This window comes from Balearica regulorum, chromosome 3 (genome assembly GCF_011004875.1).
Source record: "Balearica regulorum gibbericeps isolate bBalReg1 chromosome 3, bBalReg1.pri, whole genome shotgun sequence".
Classification (NCBI taxonomy): domain Eukaryota; kingdom Metazoa; phylum Chordata; class Aves; order Gruiformes; family Gruidae; genus Balearica; species Balearica regulorum.
Window position 1 is genome coordinate 3,820,573 of NC_046186.1, and position 7,360 is coordinate 3,827,932.

Here is a 7,360-nt window from a genome sequence, read left to right on the forward strand (position 1 = left end):
CATGGGCAGGGACACCCTCCACTAGCCCAGGTTGCCCAAAGCCCCATCCAACCTGGCCTTGAGCACTGCCAGGGAGCCAGGGGCAGCCACAGCTTCTCTGGGCACCCTGTGCCAGGGCCTCACCACCCTCACAGGGAAGGATTTCTGCCTCCCATCCCATCTCAATCTTCCCTCCTGCAGCTTCAGGCCATTCCCAAAAGAATTACCCAAAAGTACGCACCTCCTAGGACACAGAGAGCCCAACCCATAACCTATGGAAGAGTACTCAGAACTATGTTTTCAAAGCATCACAGGTTTCAAATAGTAATAATAAAAAAACAGTTCATAAACAGCTCGGTTTATCACCTCACATTATCCTCATTTGCCCTTTCAGAAACCGGTGGAAGGAGAGCCCTGTTCACTTGAATGACATAGTGCTTTCTTGGGGGCTCCAGAGAAACCATAGCTGTGTCTATTACAAACTGCAGTCACTGTATAAATGCCTGTTTAATTATCTTTCCACTTACAACCATGTGCAGGTCAAGATCATTTCACTAATGCCCCTTTTTTCATGCTGCTGTCTAATGGAAAACCTTTATTAACCACAGGGGTTTCTCTTCTCTGACACCAAATTCTCTTTCTTTTTTTTTCTCCCTCCACACCAAGAGTTCTTGGGGCCCTCCAAATGTTAAATCATTCCCAGAGCTGAACTCTCAAAAACATCCAAAAAAAATCAGGTCATGGCACATCAACACATGAAATATTTATCAGACCCCCACGCAGTGGCCTAAGCTGATATTTTCTCCAGAATTCAATATTTTTTCAGTCTATGAAAAAGGTTGGGGTTTCCCCCCCAATGATTTCTAAAAAAAAGCCAAATGCAGATGAAATCAGACATCCTACCTTTCCCACACAGGTAGTAATTAGTGCTGGAGAAAGTTTTGGAGACAATTTGTACCCGAGCAATTGTTCTCATTCACTCAGAATAATTGCTTACAGCTTTGGCATCAAGCTGTCTGTGTGTTTCGGATGGCCAGCCCTAAAGATACTCTGAGAGCGCAAAGACCTGCAGGTTTGTCCTTGGTGGGTGCCTGGCTAATTCCACAACCAGAAGGGATTTTCCCAAAGTGAGGAGAAAACAAACCCAGAGTTCCCTTTTCATTGCCCAGACATTTCCCAGGTTGACAAACGAAAACTAAAAAAAACCCCCAACAACAAAAAACAAAAACTAAAACAAACAAACAAACCCAAAACTAAACTTGAGATGGAAAAGACAAAAAGCCTTGCAAAAAAATGTTAAATTTCAGGACACTATGCAGTGTCCTGTGATTCTTTATGACAAAATGGAAAAGCTTCAGAAGAAACTAGCTATTCCCTGTAAAAAAAAAAAAAAAAAAAAAAAAATCTGCTAAAAATAATTTATTATGGAAATTTAGACCCGAGGAACACTTGTCGAGTACATATGTCTGCTCTATCGCATCCTGCCAGCCTCCTTCCTCCTGCGGTCTGACTTCAGACTTGCCCACTCACTCTCCGGTTGCCAAATCCCCAGTCTGACGTTGCTGTGGTTTCAGGAGACCTTACTGGGAAGCTCTCCCACACCTGCAGGCTCCCTCCTCCCAGCTGTCAAGAGGATGGACCCGGTTATTGGGAAAACATGTATTTCAGACAGGGTTTAGTGAAGAATTGTGCGTGGCAGCTCTTAGGAAGTGCTGTGTGCTCTGACATACTGATGGATGTTAAGTGGAAAACAACATATAAATCAGCTTCAGCCGTTTCTCTCTATTGTAGCAGATTTTGTATAAATAGAATAATTTATCTGCTTCTTTATGGGAGGGGTTTGCTGTCCACCTCTTTCTTTTCCAGACCCCCTGGCTACATCCACACCAGCAAATGAAGCAGTGCCAGGACCAGGCTAAGACATAAAATTTAGCACAGCCCCTGGAACACTTTTGGTCTGGGCAAACTGGCTCCTAGGCAGAGCTCAAGAGTTAGGAGAGGGACGAACACCCAGGGACTAATGCTGTGGATCCCTTTTTGGGAAGCCAGGAGACCTTAATATCTTGTATGTGGCATGGCCGCTTTGGATTTACCACTGCGGATGTGGTCACTGCAAGCACAGATGATTTTCAGCCACAAACATCCTTTACCTTGCGCTTGCTGCTCCTTCACTCCCATTCCCAGGAAAACATCGGAGGGTAAAGCGGCTGGGTGTTTGGATAATAAGATCACAGTCTGTTTCAGGAATGAAAACAGGCAAATAGCCCTAAAAAATACTAGTGCTCATCCAAGAGGCAAGAGGTCATGGGACTGCAGCATATGGAGGGTGTTTCTCTGCTATTCTGCAGCCAATTACTTCTTGGATTTCACAGGCGAAACCCTGCTGGTACCAGCACACGTAATGGAGGAGAGCTCGCTCGCTGAAAAGCCTAAAATCATGATAATTGCCTCTGATCCGGGAGATGTGGTCTCACTGGTGAATCCAGACCAACTACATGCAACCAGGGAGAGGAACCTCTGCTCCCCCAGGTCTGCCCCGTGCCCCGGGGTCCTTCAGGGAGCTGTGGGATGAGCGGCCAGAGACCCGGACGGTTCCTGATCCTGCTCCCCAGCCGGGAAAGGAAGATGTGGGAAGAGCCCCTTCTCCTGCCGAGGCCAGACAAGCCTCTTGGCGAACCTCTTCGAGACACGTTATGGGGTGGTGGGAAGTAGATGGCCTGTCATTTAGGGGTCTGGCAGGAGGAATCTCTGGACATTGGGCAAACAGTCTTGATTTAGCTGCATTTCCTTCTCCTTGGACACCTTCTAGACGTGCATGCTACTCCTGCTTGATAGGGATGCTGTTTCTTAGTAGACTTTATCAGAACAAGTAAGAGGTTATGGTGCACGGCAGCTGGTGAGCCCTGATTAACCCATTATCTGTTATTATGAACCAAATGCATCCTCACAAATACCTGTACAAGTTCTCTCTGGGTTATTTCTCCTTGAGTGGGGAGAAGCAGCTGTGGGTTTGGGAACGTAAGACAGAATAATTTGTGCAGGACCAACAGAAAAAGTTGTCAGGCTGGTGGGGTTTTTATTGTGCAAGAGATGTGTTGTACTCTGCATGATGTCCTTTACATCTTCCGTTCTTCAGAAGATTGCAGTAATGTTTACTGACCGGTAGCAGGGCTGTATTGCACCAGGCAGTGTCGAAATACAGGAAGGCAAGGAGCCTGCTCCAAACGTTACTGATCCTTATTTTACAGGAGGAGAAATGAGTCCAAAAGAGCAGGATGACTCTCAGTGCAATATTCAGAAGTTCCTCTAGAAGAGATGAGATTTGAGCCAAATTTTTTTTTGAGTACGAGTCTTTCAGCTTTGCCACATGACAGTTCATTTTCCCTAAAGCACATGGCAAGAAGTCAGAAAAAGGCAGGCAGTGAAACGCGTCTGAGTGCCAGTCGCTCCTCTTCTTACGTGCATTTCTAAAGCACCTCTTGCTCCTTTTTGTCAGTGTAATACCTGACATGCCCTCAATTTGGGGACTATATTTAAAGTTTTTTTTTCCTCTGAGCTGGGAGAGAGACGATCCACTTCCACGCATCGCCTGGGGATTGCAGAGTCATCAGGACTAACGCGGGGGAAGCGCTGGGTTTATAATTAGTCCCGGGGTGTGCAGCCACTGCCCAAATTTTCCTTTTCCCTCCTTCACTGGGGTGACAGTGCTGTTTCCCTGCTGCCCGTGGGGCTGAAGCCTTTGCTTTCCTTTGCAGCCCCTCTTCAGCTGAGTATGCCCCATCCCTGGAAACATTCAAGGTCAGGATGGACGGGGCTCTGAGCAACCTGACCTAGTTGAAGATGTCCCTGCCCATGGCAGGGGGGTTGGACTAGATGATCTTTAAGGTCCCTTCCCACCCAAACCATTCTGTGATTCTATTGAGGATGTTCTTAATACGTCAGCACCGTCAGCGAGATGGAGGCCACCCCACAGAGAAAGCAGTTGTCCCTCAGTCTGTGGGGTCTGGTGGTGCTTCATGAGGATGGGGATTTTGGGGGCCACGGTGGTGGAGGGGGTGAACATGTAAGAACCCAGGCAGTGTCTCCTAGGAGGCCCAGGATGGTTAATACCCGTAAGTTGATTGCAAGGGAGATGGATGGAGACCCCAGGCTCCTCTCCTGAAGCTGAAGATACCCCCAAAGCACCAGCCCTCCCTATGCAACGGCAGAGGGATGTCCAGCACCACTTTGCATGGTGAGGGACAGTGAAGCAGCTTTTCTTCTTCAGCCAGGATAAACGGCACAGCTGAACAGCACTTTAACGGTCCTGCTCATGCCCCGAAGGTGGGAGTTTGTCTTTAGCTCTGGATTCATACCACAGACCTCCCAGTCTGCCCAGTAACATGCAGAGAGGATTAGTCCTGTGCTGTGTCCAGGCCATCTCAGCACTGGACTGAAAGCAGCAGTGTAGACGTGGTTTTATTTTAAGTTACACATGGGACTCCAGACCTAGGAGACACCCCTGCCTCTTTTTTGGAAGAGTTGATGATGTGGATCGGTGAAAACTGCTGTAAGGGAAGAATTAATCTTCCTTAATACCTTTGCATATATCTATGAGAAGACAATGCCATTAATTAGACTTTCAAATCATTCTCAGATATTGAAATCACCTAAGCTGCCAGCATTAATAAGACATACAAGTAACAGCCTGGACAAACTCAGAATGAACTCACCACCAGAGGTGAGTATAAAAAATTCAGGTCACTGTATCTAAACACCTATGCAATCCTTCTCGTGTGCAATTGCCTAGAACAGGCTGTCATCAAAAGCTGCCTGTTTGCATCTGCACAGATAGTTCCAGGCTGTTTCCATAATGCAGGGACTGAACAACCTTGAACTTGCACCACCAAAGTAATCATGGTGCAGAATGGTACCAAACAGCTATTCATCTCCTCCAAGAAAATGTCCTAGAAACGTCCGATGACCTGATTTTCATGCTTTGTTCTTCTTCAGAGATAAAGAAGATGGAGGCTAAGGAACTGGAGTTTCTCCAGGTGAGCGAGACCTGTGGTTCTGCATCAGAGCCCGCATCCACCTGCCTGGTCCAGCGTCCCCTTTTGGGGAGCAGCCATGGCCAACGCAGCGAGCAGACCCCTTCTTTGGGAGATGTCTGGTGTTCGCTGTCAGTGTGAAGAGTCTTCCATCTTCTTACCACTGCTTAGAAGTTTGGTTTTGCTTGGAAGCACAGGGGTTTGTAGACAGCCCTTCTCAGGTTCACAAACACTCTCAGGGTAAATGCTGGATTTCAGCATTACCTACCTTGAATTTGGTTTTTAATCTTCCTAACTTACTGGCTTTGGTGAAACCCAACTGCTAGTGAACCATCCTATGCCAGGATCTCCCCTCTGGACCTCAGGTTTAGTCTGGCCGTGTCAATGTTAAGACTTTCTTGGCCTCCAAAATGCAGTGGGAATAGTCCTGGTTTGCTTGACCAAGCCCGGATCAGTGCTGGCTGCTGCAAAACACATCCCTGCCTGCACCTCTGCCAACAAATTCGGTGTGGAGATTTGAGTTTCAACTGTGCCCCAGCTCTCTGACCTTCCTAACAGGGATGTGCTTCACAGTAATAACCCAGAGAAAAGCACTGAGCTTATGCACACTTGACTCTGCATCCCCACCACCAGCCGCAGGATGTTGGCAGTGTCATGGGATGTACCACGCTATAGAGGAGCAGCTACGGCCCACAGATGTCCCCTTTGACAAGGGAAAGGATTCGGGGTGATGCACAGGATGGTATAATTGGAGGGTTCTGCCCTGTCTGAAGGGTGTAGGCATAAGTACATGACAATATGCACCTGCAGCCCAGAAAGCCACCCATGTCCTGGGCTGTGTGTCCAGCAGCGTGAGCAGCAGTTTGAGGGAGGGGATTCTGCCCCTCTGCTCCGCTCTGCTGAGACCCCCCTGCAGTGCTGCGTCCAGCTCTGGGGTCCCCAGCACAAGAAGGACACCTGTACAGGTGAGGGGTTGACGTGCTGGGAAGCAGCGCTGTGGAGAAAGACCTGGGAGTCCTGGTGGTCAACAAGCTCTCCATGACCAGCAATGTGCCCTCGTGGCCAAGGAGGCCAATGGTGTCCTGGGGTGCATTAAGAAGACCGTGGCCAGCAGGTCGAGGGAGGTTCTCCTCCCCCTCTGCTCTGCCCTGCCCTGCTGAGGCCACATCTGGAGTTGTGTGTCCAGTGCTGGGCTCCCCAGTTCCAGACAGACTGGGAACTACTGGGGAGAGTCCAGCGGAGGGCTGCGAGGATGAGGAGAGGACTGGAGCATCTCTGGTGTGAGGAAAGGCTGAGAGAGCTGGGGCTGGTTAGCCTGGAGAAGAGAAGGCTGAGAGGGGATCTGATCAATACTTACCAATATCTAAAGGGTGGGGGTCAAGAGGACGGGGCCAGACTCTGCTCAGTGGTGCCCAGTGACAGGACAAGGGGCAACGGGCACAAAGTGGAACACAGCCAGTTCCATCTGAACATGAAGAAAAACTTCTTCACTCTGAGGGTGACCGAGCCCTGGGACAGGCTGCCCAGAGAGGTTGTGGAGTCTCCTTCTCTGGAGAGATTCAAAACCCTCCTGGACACGATCCTGTGCGACCTGCTCTGGGTGATCCTGCTCTAGCAGGGGGTTGGACTAGATGATCCCCAGAGGCCCCTTCCAACCCCTACCAGTCTCTGATTCTGTGATTCTCTGACCTATTGGAGTGAGTCCAGAGGAGGCCACGAAGCTGATCCAAGGGTTGGAGCACCTCTGCTATGGAGACAGGCTGAGAGAGTTGGGGTTGTTCAGCCTGGAGAAGAGAAGGCTGTGGGGAGACCTTAGAGCCCCTTCCAGTCCCTGCAGGGGCTCCAGGAAAGCTGGAGAGGGGCTGGTGCCAAGGGCAGGGAGGGACAGGACAAGGGGAATGGCCTGAAGCTGCAGGAGGGGAGATGGAGATGGGATGTGAGGCAGAAATCCTTCCCTGGGAGGGTGCTGAGGCCCTGGCACAGGGTGCCCAGAGAAGCTGTGGCTGCCCCTGGCTCCCTGGCAGTGCTCAAGGCCAGGTTGGATGGGGCTTTGGGCAACCTGGGCTAGTGGAGGGTGTCCCTGTCCATGGCAGGGGTGGAACTGGGTGGGCTCCCAACCCAAACCGTTCTGTGACTCTCTGAAAGCTCAGCCCGCAGCACAAGTTGGGACTGATGCTTGGAAGAAACACTGTATATAGCCCAAAACAGGGGCTGGCATCGGTGTGTTTGCTTCTGCCCTGCCCTCCGCGCAGGCCGCAGAGCTGGGAAATCAGGAGCCCTCGTTATCGCAGGGGTGCAGCCAAGGCCCTGGGAGCCTGAGAACGGGGACAGCAGAGCAGCGGACGAAACAC